The 12,929-nt window shown below is 31.8% G+C and overlaps 1 protein-coding gene across 1 annotated transcript in view; it reads left to right on the forward strand.

Annotated features, from left to right (window-relative positions):
* Window positions 1–12,929, forward strand: part of Eip74EF (Ecdysone-induced protein E74) — a 491,406-nt gene that overhangs the window by 154,712 nt on the left and 323,765 nt on the right. The gene's annotated exons all lie outside the window — the stretch shown is intronic.

Genomic DNA, 12,929 nt, shown 5'->3' on the forward strand with positions numbered 1-12,929 from the left:
ACAAAGTGTTTAATTTATTATGTTTAACACACATTTAAAAAAAGTGATATAAAGTCATTAAAAGCGTTGACAAAACTAACATATAAATCTAATATACATAACTTATTTAATCTGGTTTTTGTTTCATCACTTTTCATGACTTTATATACATTTTTATGGGTTATCCGGTCACTTATTATCTGGTTACCGATTGAACAATACCCTAACCCAATTTAATTTAATTTGCCCTAACCCAAGCTTATTTGTTCGCTTTTGGGAACATGATCTAAACGGAGTTAGAAAAAGAAAACACTACGCGTTATTTTCAACTCTAGAAGTTAACTATAGAAAATTTTAAATGTACACTTTTATGAAACCAAAGGTTCCGACGTAATAAGAAAAAAAATTAGAAACATAATAAATATTTTTGTAAATAGTACAAAACAACGTCACTATCCGCGTCTGTCTGTTTGTGCGCTTAGTTTTTCTAAACTAGGCAACGGATTTTGATAGGGTTTTTACTATCATTTAGAGATTTTTTTCCGGAAGGTTTGTATATACAATACATGCATATTACATTTATAGAAAGTAGAGAAAAGTCGATGTTTTGTAATCAAGTTATTAAAAAAATATTATCGGGCGCTTACTTTGCTAAACCTTATGAGATACATCAAAATAATGTACTACGGAATTGTATATTATCTTAAAAAGGCTAATAGAAATATACAGATATAGGAAAACCCCCAGCAACGCCGGTACACGTCAGCTAGTTAACATATATCTATTTGAATTTCACTTTTGTTTTTGGGAATGAATTAATGCATATCTTGAAAGCGGAAATTAACCCACTCCCCGAGATCCGATAGAGCTGAAACTCTGCAGATAGACTCGTTGTTGAAGACAATGCATTCTACACAATTTTGGTGGCAATCGCATACACACAATCGGACGTACACAATTTATCTAAAATTGAAAGACATTAGTTTTAATTCACGGTTAATTAACGTTCAACAAATCTGAACTATCATTTATGAAATGTCAGCTTTTATTTCATGCATATATAATACGTATATGAAGTCGTGATAAAATTTATTATATTTCTAATCATATATAATATTATGTAAGTAAGTAAAGAATTTAAGTGGCGGAGTTTTATTTTAAAATTAACCTTGGTTTTTGAATGTCTGCAAAACATTTAAAAATAAATTAATTTTGACATTCATCGCGTCACTGGTATTTGAATTCTCCCGACTCGTGTGGAAGGTACTCTCAGTATCGCCCTGGTGAAAAACCAAAATTCAATCACGTGACTCAATTTGTATCGTCTTCAAAAGTAAACCATTAAATTCTTCTCAATAAACATAGCATAATCGGAATTGAGGGTAAATTATTGGAATGGATAAAGATCTACCTAACTAATAGAATTCTACAAGTAAGAAATAATTCTCACCTGTCATACAATTTCATGGCCACAAGTGGTGTACCACAAGGGTCGTATTTAGGTCCAGTGCTTTTTTTTACTGTTTATCAATGATATCGTTACTGTATTTGGTAATAATGTTAAAGTGTTGCTTTCCGACGACGGTCGAAAGCACTTTAAACTAATAAAACACATGATTGTATTAAAATTCTAATAAATTTAAATAAATTACAAAATTGGTGCAAACTGTAAATGGTAAAATTGTTAATGGAATTATAGACAGTCCTGATTAATTGAGCCTAATCACCTTCAACATACCAACTAGAACTACTCGATCGAAAATTATTTTTGATTACAACAACAATATCAGGATTGAGTCATTTAGTTGTCAATAATTTCACAGAAATTGTAGATGTGTTCAACTGCACGGCATATACTTACAAGAAGGCTATAGTAACATACCTCAATAATATTAATAACTAAGCTAAGCTTATTCATAATAGCAAACTTTTTTTCTTGATTACTGTTGGACTAAGCTATTATGCATATCAAATGTTTGTAAAAGTCCATTTGGGCGTTGATTATATAATAAATAAATTATGCACGGAGAAAAATTAGTATTATTAATGTATTATTCTCTTCAAATTATTGGTAATCCGGTTAAAAACGGGATTGCAGGCCAATATCGGAACACGTGTGCATGCACGTGCGTTTGCCTTGATAATATAAAATGACGTAATGAGAAAATGTTAAGATTTATATAAACACGTCTTCTGACATCGTGACAATAGTTCATTAGTACACTAAATTCATTCGTTAAGGGCCTGAAATTCCGTTTTTAATCGGATTACGAATAATTTGAAGAGATTCTTAATAATTTAGCAATATTTTATAATTTTTCTCCGTGTAGATTTTATGTTACCTAAATTATTAGAATTAAAAAACTGCATTGATAGAAATAATAACAAGGTAATGAAATCCACATCCGAAAATCTTTCCAAATACCGAGGTCCTTTAAAAATACATTTTGACCTCACACTGTTTTCATGGTTATGTTTTATGACATGGATGCACGGTGAAATTGTGTCTGACAATGACCTTTTAAAAAACCAGATGACCCGAGAGTTCATAATTGATATATATTTTAATTTTTGAAGGATTACGATTTAATGTTGATTTCAAATCGCATTTTTATTACATGTTTTGCATCTTGATAAGATGAAAGAGAAAACATAATGATTTATAAAGATGGGAGATAATGGCATCTTGTGCACGCAAGATTGTGGGATTCTTCTAATAGGCTAAATTAAAAATAACACGATATGGATTGTGTTGCCTCAAGAAAAATAATAGATAATTTGTAAACACGAGCAATGCAATTCTAATTTGTAATGCATATATATAATAGGGGCCCATTGTGAAATGGAATACAAATCCGTTTTCAAGGACTTCTAATATGTACCTACACTTTTCACACGACTAAATTATATACTATATTGGGACTTACTAATAAAGGGTTACCGATGTTTTGATCATAAGTAAAAATATAGTATGCAAAATATCGTATGTAAAAATCATAATTTAATTACCATTTGATCGTAAACTGTACATTATCTCATATAATAAATTATTACACAAAATATTTTTTCTTTAACTTGACACACGGACACTATTTTTTGCTCCTTATTTGCCTACAATCATTTTGCTCACGATCATTTGAGAGCTACAATCATTTGTTTACGATCCTTTGATTACGATCATTTTGCTTGCGATAATTTTGCTTGCGATCATTTGAGAGCTACGATCATTTGATTACGATCTTTTGATTACGATATTTTGATTACGATCTTTTGTTTACATTGTTTTCTTTTCTTTTACCCGCCTCACTAGACAAAGTCTGTTCCGAGGCGGGTAAATTTGAATACGATCATTTGATTACGGTCATTTGATTACGATCTATACAGAAGTTAGAGAGTTCCAAAGAAAGTTTGTGTTATTTTTGATCGTTCAATAACAATAAAAAGGAATTAAATAAAACTGCATTGTATTCTCGGGCGAAACCGGGTAGGAAAGCACATCTCGTAATACAAAATCAATTTATTAGGTACCTTTGAGCAACTGCATAAGCATTGACTCAATGATTATTGTCATTGATTTCATGGTAAAATTATTCTCTATTCTGTAGGTTGTCTATTGGCAGCGAAGGAAAAATTACAATTTGTCGACTCATTATAATTTAAATGTAGTATTCTTTGTCTGTCTAACTCTTTATTGTGTTTATTTCATTATTTAACTCTTTCACGACCGGAAAAGCATAAAGGATAACTTCTTATTATTTCAGAAAAACACTCCAAAAACATTTTGTGGCGATCCATCCTCTCTGATTACCCCTTGGGGGAAAAAACATGGCGGTTAATTATTTAGTTTATATATTATTTTTAAGCAATTTCAAGCGCCTGAAACACCTATACAAATTGAATAAATCTTCCGAGAAAAATACATGCCGCCAACGGGAATTGAACCCTCAGCCTTCTTTTTGAATGAAAAATAATACCAGTACATATTGAATAATTTGGCGGGTTTTGAATAAGCCGACGTAGCGCAATTGGTAAAGCACCTGACCGGAAATCAGAAGGTTACCCGTTTTCCAAATGAACTAAATGCAGCTCTTTCCTATATATAAACAGTGAAACTAAACTCAACTCTTTCCTATATGTAAACAGTGAAACTAAACGCAGCTCTTTCCTATATGTAAACAGTGAAACTAAACTCAACACTTTCCTATTTGTAAACAGTGAAACTAAACTCAGCTCTTTCCTATGTGTAAACAGTGAAACTAAACTCAACTCTTTCCTATATGTAAACAGTGAAACTAAACTCAACTCTTTCCTATTGGTAAACAGTGAAACTAAACTCAGCTCTTTCCTATGTGTAAACAGTGAAACTAAACTCAACTCTTTCCTATATGTAAACAGTGAAACTAAACTCAACTCTTTCCTATTTGTAAACAGTGAAACTAAACTCAGCTCTTTCCTATGTGTAAACAGTGAAACTAAACTCAACTCTTTCCTATATGTAAAAAGTGAAACTAAACTCAACTCTTTCCTATTTGTAAACAGTGAAACTAAACTTGGCTCTTTCCTATGTGTAAACAGTGGAACTAAACTCAACTCTTTCCTATATGTAAACAGTGAAACTAAACTGAACTCTTTCCTATTTGTAAACACTGAATCTAAACGACCTCTCTGCTTAAATTTGGCTCATACGCACAAAATCAGTATATTTTATATTTATAAATAACTCACAGGTACATGCGTCAGCTCCGACTTTTCAAAGGCCAAATCTTAAATAACTCTTCGGTGTCAAAAGGGTTTTATGAAGTGTATAATTTTCAAGCGACATTGAAAATAAAATACCATCATTGATATAAAATAAAATAGGTGTTACCCGCGCTAGAAAACAATCCTTTGCTCTAATCATCGAATAAAGAAGAACACTAGAAATTGTACAGCGTCCTTGAGGTGATTTTTCACAAAAACTATGTAAATTATTGTAATATTATTATTATTACCACAGGGCTGCTTCTTGGGGTCTTCGTTATTTCACTGTATGTAAAACAAAATAAGTTGACTAGATTTAGGGCTAATTTAAATTATCTTATTATTATTCTTACCACAAAGCTGCTTCTTGGGTCTTCGTTATTTCATTGTATGTATAACAATATAAGCTGACGTGATTTAGAACCTTAAAAATGCTCACTATAAACATATCACTAGGAAACATTAAAAATCTCGAAATATGCTTCAATACAGTGAAAAATACATGAATAATGAAGCAGTATTGATAATTTTAATTAAATTAAAATTTTAATGTCTTCAAAAAGTTGGACAGAAAAACATTTTTTTCCTGCCGTCTGAACAAGTAAACTCAAGTATAATAGAATCTTTTAAAAGAGATTCATGCTCCAATCTCGTCAATTTAGAACCAATGGTAACAGATAAGTACTTCTCTCTCTTCCTACCCCTCCTCCTTCAAGTCTGGCAGACCTCCACGCCAAATGAATTCATACTTACTATTATTATAAGTGATCACAGAACGCACTACTACTAGTATTACTAGTTAGTATTGTACAGTCTGTAAAGAAATTGTGGACAAAAATGGAAGTCGCAGCGATCGTGTAAATGGCATCACCAACATAGAAAAATATTGTAATTTTACTATTTTTTTAAATGATAAACTAATGTTTATAAGACAATGTTTCTTATGCATAGCACAAACGATCACAAATTATTATACGCAATAATTAGTCGCCTGAAGTATCCATACAAATCTTCCCGTCGGTGGCATTTATTTTTACTCGGTATTGCCTTGTTGAAAGATCTCCATTCGCTTGAATGGCTTTGGTAACCAGATCTGAATTAACAGGTACTTCACCAGCTGCTTCTTCCCATCACCACTGCCTTCAGCCTCATAACTTACCCCAATTGGGGATGCCATAGTCTTACTGAACACAGACGGTTGGGAGCAGTTGGGACTCTTGTGTAGTACTCACATAAAAAGGTGCTTCCTGAAATTAGAAGAAAATTTAATATTTGGGTTTGTCGTTATTTTTTTAAGTGATAATTGCAATGAAGGGTTTGTTTTCCTTAATTAATTAATGAATGCAAATCTTGGCAGCGGAAATTAACGCACTTCCAGATATTCGATAGAGCTGAAACTCAACAGATAGACTCATTGACGATGACAATGCATTCTTTCATGATGGTTGCAATCACGTACACACACATTTCTCTGACATCGGATGACATTACAGCAGTCAATATATGAAATAAATGTCAGACCTACAAGGTGGTTAGAGATGTCCACTCCAGTGCCTGGGTAGAAAGGTTCAATCCTCAGTAAAAGCATTTTTATTTAAGTTTTAAAATTGATGTATTATAGTAAAAAAGTCGTTTTTTACGGGTTGCTTTACATATCAATTAAAATTAAGGCGATTCCATACGTAGTAATATGTAAAATCATGTGTTTTTGGTTTGAAAATTTGGTCGCCTAGAAATGTTTCAGATGCTTTAATTAAATACTGCAAGTAGAATACATCTTGGCCTTTAAAACAATCGAGTATTTTTTAGATAAGTCTTTTTATAAGCCCAGAAAAAAATAATGTATAAGGCATATGAAAACTGCTTTAAAGTTCAAAATCTCCTACTTACGAACCCGTTTTCGGTTATGATTTTATTGCATATTGTGGCAAATTAAGTTATTTATAAAATGACCAAAAAAAAATTAAATATTTATGCCTGAACATCCACAAAATAAAACAAAAGGCACTTTTTGGCCATGTATTTTTCTTGCATAAATCAAAACAGGTGGATGGTGTGAAGCGGGAATTTAAACCTTATCGCCATCTACGTAAGGGTTGTTATTGATAGCGGTTCAATTTAAAATATTACACGACGTAGTGCATCGCCTTAAAAAAAAAACATTCATAAATTATTTTACTGTCTTCGTGCCCATTTCCAATCGTTTAGATTACGAAATCAAATATAATCTCTCATTTGAATGTATTATAATTTGTTCTAAAATCGAAGTTGCCACAGTGATGAAAAAAATTTCGCTACTTTTTTATTAAGAAAATTTCTAGACTTTTTTGACGGCCTGTATATTGCTGTACTATGTAGATACCTATGTTTATAGAGGTAAGTCCACACGTCTTTACTTATACTTGTAGGTGTTTACGCTCGTGGAGACCTTGCCGCTTATTTATCAATTCTAAGGCCTTATTGAAGGTAAAACGATGAACATTAATGGCTGGGAATTACATATTATCTGTCTGGTGTTCATATCAACCAACTTGAATTAATTCAAGTGTTTGATTTATCAGTTTTATTAGTTTTGTAATGATGCAACATTTATTAGGGACTTTACCGATAACGATTTTTTATGTGGATTCCACACTAAATGAGTATTACATATTTTCTGCTCTCTTGTTTCTATTATCTACTAGCTGTACTCCATCTCGCTTTGCTGTAGCCCAATATGTCTATGCAGATAGATAAACAATGGCGAGTGTTGGTTTTACGTCCAATACATGGCGCTGTTTAAAAAAAACATGTTTTTACCTGCCACAGATGACATCTTTATAATATTTTTAATATTAAAATTATACGAAAAATTCCTTGATTTTTATTCTATTTTCCAGCTAAATAATCGTTCTTCACAATAAAAATAAGTTTTATGAGGAAATCCTTTAAAAAAATACAGTACCATGACTTTTGAAAATCTTAACTATGACATTTGCCTTGGAATTTCGTGACGCGTTTTGCACAGAAAAAATAAACACATTTGCAAGCTAGAATAATGTGATGTATGGTAATAAGTTGAGTATTTAAGCGATAGATGGCGCTAGTCATAAAGCTTACTCAAGAGTCCGTCGGATGTCGGTAGAATGTAACAGATGCTTGTGAGGTTATAGCGACAGGGAACAAGTTTCTCGAACTAGAAAATTACCAACCCTCGGGTAATGAACAGTGTAGCTAAATCCAGACCTATTATTTGTAACGTAATAAACACAATTATACTTTTAAACAAAGAGTTTCCAACTCTTAAATCTGCAAAGAAGACAGATATAACAATTGACGCAGCCAACATTATTTCCTTGTCAAGCGAATTAAATATCTTTTAGTATGCTAGGAGCTTCTTTTATGGTTCAAAATACCATAAAATCGATGTAAATCTATCAAATCCACGGTGGATTTCTTGGCACACTAAGCTATGGGTTAAAACCGCTAAAATAACAAGACATGATTGGCCGTGCACTAAACTGCAGTGGTGGGGAATCTGCTGTTACCGCTTGGTGTCAATCACTCTTCTGACATAACAGATGATTCACTTTCATTTTTCCTATCGCATCTCTTTTTCCTATTGCCGGGCCATGTTTGTCAGCCACTGTTTGATAAATTATAAATAAACTTAATTTGTTTACAATAATTCTGTTTTATTATTACTACGCGGTTTTGTCTGAGAATTTAGTTGAAGAAACCGAACAAAAAATTTGCGAATTGTTTTATCTCTAAATAATAAATAGTATAAAATAATGTCGCCATCCATCTGTCTGTTTGTGCGCTTAGTTCTTCTAAACTGCACATTTTGATAGGGTTTTCGCTTTCATTTAGATAATTTCTTCCGGAAGGTTTATGTATATATAGAATTAATCAAGTCATTACATTGCTTTTATACAGGACTTCTGCCTATCAGAACTCCCCAATCAACAGAGCGACTCAACTGCTTAACGATTCGGCATTGACCATCGATATTTTCAACTTTACATTACAGACAGTTCAGCTAAGATCTTTTGACGTATGTCACAATATAGTAAAACTGTCCCCTTGACTTTTTATAATTCTACGTACCTCAAATTTGTGATTTTCTTCGTAATATTGGTGTATAACCGTTTTCGGAGAACAGGAATAAATAAATTAACAATTTATATTGATGACTTACTAATGTTGTGTTACTAATTGAAATTTAAATTACGACTAATCTAACGTAATATATATTATAAAAAGAAACCAATGTTTCCCTTCCCGCCTGCAAATAAACCGATGGTTACGGTGGTAGATAGCCCTTGGTGTCACATCGAAAGTAAGAGAGTTTGGTAGGGAGGGCTGAGCGTGGGTAGGATTGCGAATGCTTTAGATTATTTCAGAATGTGCCCGCCGAATGTGTCGGTAAGTCTGGAAGGTTCCAGAAAGTTCATGAAGGTTCTCGAATGCTTTGAATTTAAAGGTTCCGGAAGGAAAATGTTCAAGAAGGTTCTATAAGGTTCCAAACTGAGTGGCGGAGTGTTCAGTGAGTCTAGAAGGTTCCGAAAAGTTTGAGAATGCTCTTAAAAGTTCTGGAAGGAGCCAAAGGCACGGTACAGCTAGTTTTATTCTAAAAATAAAGTGTGTACATTCAAAATTCAATAATTCAAATCATAAAAAAGACAACTACCAATATTTTACCGAAAACCTCTACTCATCTTAAATATATTTTCCTTACCCAGAATTAAATACTTCATTTGCACAAAATTATTATTCTTACCAAGTTAAAACTTTTTCAATCGACTACCGGAGGAAATTAGAAGCATTATTGACAAAATCCAAACTTTGAACACTGAACAAATACTATAAAGACAATCTAAAAATAAAACTGTATCCACATGAATTGATCTTGAGAATATCCTAAATCTCATTCATTTGTGACGATTTCTTCTCCAAATATATGTCATTATGACTATTTACATTATTTTAGATAAATTTTAACTACCTACATTTATATTATTAATTTCTTATAAATAACTACAATAGTGTACTGTACACTGCTCTTCCAAGCTAACGCTTCCACGAAAGATTAGTATTCAAATCTCACAATATGTTCAAACACAATGTAAATACTATTATATATGTACTTCCCTTATTTTTTTAATAAATCTTATTTAATAATATACATATTTTGGTCGCATTTAAATTTTTTAATAAATCTTATTTTTAATAATATACATATTTTGGACTCATTTAAAAGCTAGTAGGTATCACAAAACTGCATTGAAAATTCTCTGGCTTGAAAAATAGAGAATGCATTACAATTAATTGCATCTAGCAGAAAATGCATTTCTCCGTTTCTTCAAATCGCGTTAACATTTTTCTCATTGTTTGATTCAATTATTTAAAACGGAAGTAACGATGTATCCAATACTTTATTCAAAATAACAGAAAAACTAGAAAATAACGAAACAACCCGTCCCAAGAGGAGAATTTGAACAATTCATCAAATTTCAAAGTTCATTTTCAAGTTCTGCTTTTATTTCAGTTTTGTCAAGCAACTGGCCTATAATGATATAATAACAGAACTTGAATAGGACTTTCACAGAACCCGGAAATGAACGTTGAAATTTGATGAATTGTTCAAATTCTCCGAAACAACTCGTCCTAAATTAAACATATTTATGACATAAATCTACAGTAATTCGTGTCTAAATTTTATGATTGATTTTACATTGACATAATACATATTTTTATTTGTTTAAGGACATAGCCCTATACAATTAAAGGTGCTAATGCGTACTGATGTCTCGTCAAAACGTGTTAAGCTATTAGAACGCTTTAAGAGGAAGCTACAAGTCAAAAATGTGTATATTCTTGGTATACCTTATAATGTAGGTAATAGGCATTAAAATCGCTTGACAAAAGAAGTCTAGAAACGTTCGATTTCAAGCCCAAAACTGTTTTTTATTTATTTTGTAAATAATTTTATAAGAAAGCAAAAAAGTTAATCAAGTGAAAATGTCACAGATAATCTTAGCTATAATACTATATTTTTTAAAGTTGTTTCCTTTACGCGTTCATACATTTCTATTGCAAAAATATATTTTTTGGTAGCTTACATTTATATTTTTTATTGAGTTATTTATGTTTTTATTTGTATTCTACTCAAGCGAAGCGATAGGAAAACCTTCAATTTATCTAAAGCATATTTTTGGTATTCATAATGTACACTAATTCGTTATAAAGATTAATCAAAATACTGATTTGGCAATAAGCTTCGCTGTAAGGCCCCGTAGTAAGCGTTCAAAGATGGTTTGAAAGGGAGATATGTAAAGACGTATAGAGTGAGCGCGCTATTATTAAAAAACGATAATAATTAACGGAAAATGGTGAAAATATTTAATAAAACACGACTCGTTTGAAAAAGACCAAAAATCTGGACAGTTGCATTTAAAGATACACTGATTTTTTTCATACCTGTAAAATCTAATCTAATATCTCTAAATAATATAAAATAAAGTCGCTATCCGCGTCTGTCTGTTTGTGCGCTTAGTTCTTCTAAACTTCGCAACGGATTTTGATTGCGTTTTTAATATCATTTAGAGAATTTCTTCAGAAAGATTTATATATATAATAAATGTATATTATATTTATAGAAAGTAGAGAAAACTCGATGTTTAATAATCAAATGATGATAAAATATTTTCGGAAACCACATTGTTAACGCTGGCTAAACCTTATGAGATACATCAAAATAATGTAATACGCAATTGTATATCTTAAAAGGGCCTCACAACATCAAAACTTTACCCCCAGCCATTTATAAGTTATAAAAAGAAACCTGTGTTTCCCCACGCGTCTAATTTTCTTCACAACCAGCCACTGCCACCCATCGGTGCTAGATAACCCTTGGTGTCACATCGAAAGTAAGAGAGTTCGATGGGGGTGGCTGAGCGTGGGTGGGACTCCCAGTAGAAGGTTCCAGAAAGTTCATGAAGTTTCTCGAATGCTCTTGAAGGTTCTGGAAGGAGAAAGTTCAAGAAGGTTCCAGCTAGTATTAAATAACAGAACAAAACATACATTTGGAACTTAACAACTTAATAAATTTTGTTCGTGGTATTTTTACCCTTGGCACACTTCAGAGGTATTGAGGTATCGCTGCGATCCAAAGACAATGTTGCTTTGTAGAGTGGCCACCCTGGTATAGAGTACGTACTGTACAGAGCCTAAGTACATGAATTATCTATCAACCATTACGGTAACCTAGCTAATTTTCTCCGTCTTATTCTGGTCGGCACCAACTTTCTCCGTTCACCGTTCTCTGTTCATGGCACGGCCATCACAGCAATTATAACAGACAAACAATTGTAACGAATTGAGTATAATAGCACTCACAACACGAACAAAAACTATTATTATTTGTGTTATTAATCTGTTATTTAATTGTTATTTCATACATGTTTTTGTTTCGTGCAACTTACGTGGTCTTTAATTGTGCGGAATGAACCAGGGATATCAGATAAACATTTGTAATATATATATGTATATATGGAAAGATAGATGAAAATATATTTATATATATTTTCACCTATCTTTCTTATAGCAAACGAAAAATACGGCCAGGTCTAAAAATGAACATATAAGAAAGATAGATCATTTGAAGGTTTTCCTATCGTTTGCATTGAGTAGAATATAAATAAAAAAATAAATTACTCAATAAAAAATATAAATGTAAACTACTAATAAAAACATTTTTCAATAGAAATGTATGAACGCGTAAAGGAAACAACTTTAAAAAAATACAGTATTACAGCTAAGATTATTTGTGACAGTTTCACTTGATTAAGTTTTTTGCTTTCTTATAAAAGTATTTACAAAATAAATAAAAACCACCTTTGTGCTTGAAATTTAACGTTTCTAGACTCCGTTCGTCAAGCGATTTTAATGCCAATTACCTACAATATAAGGCATTCCAAGAATATACAAATTTTTGGCCTGTAGCTTCCTCTTAATAGTTCAAAAACAGTTATCTGGTTTATCTGGAACCATAAATATGAGTCGTACATTGTAAGATGTCAGAGGCTTTAGTGATTACTTGAAAAAAAAATAAGAATTCGATAGGTACCTACCGCACAATACTGTATATTGTAATACATAAGCCTAGTAAATTTTCTTTTTCTTATTTATATAAGTAGTCTTATATAAACCCCCAACCTTTTGTTCCA

The sequence above is a fragment of the Hesperophylax consimilis genome, chromosome 19 (genome assembly GCF_061612785.1).
Source record: "Hesperophylax consimilis isolate HC1 chromosome 19, BYU_Hcon_1.0, whole genome shotgun sequence".
NCBI classification, from domain to species: domain Eukaryota; kingdom Metazoa; phylum Arthropoda; class Insecta; order Trichoptera; family Limnephilidae; genus Hesperophylax; species Hesperophylax consimilis.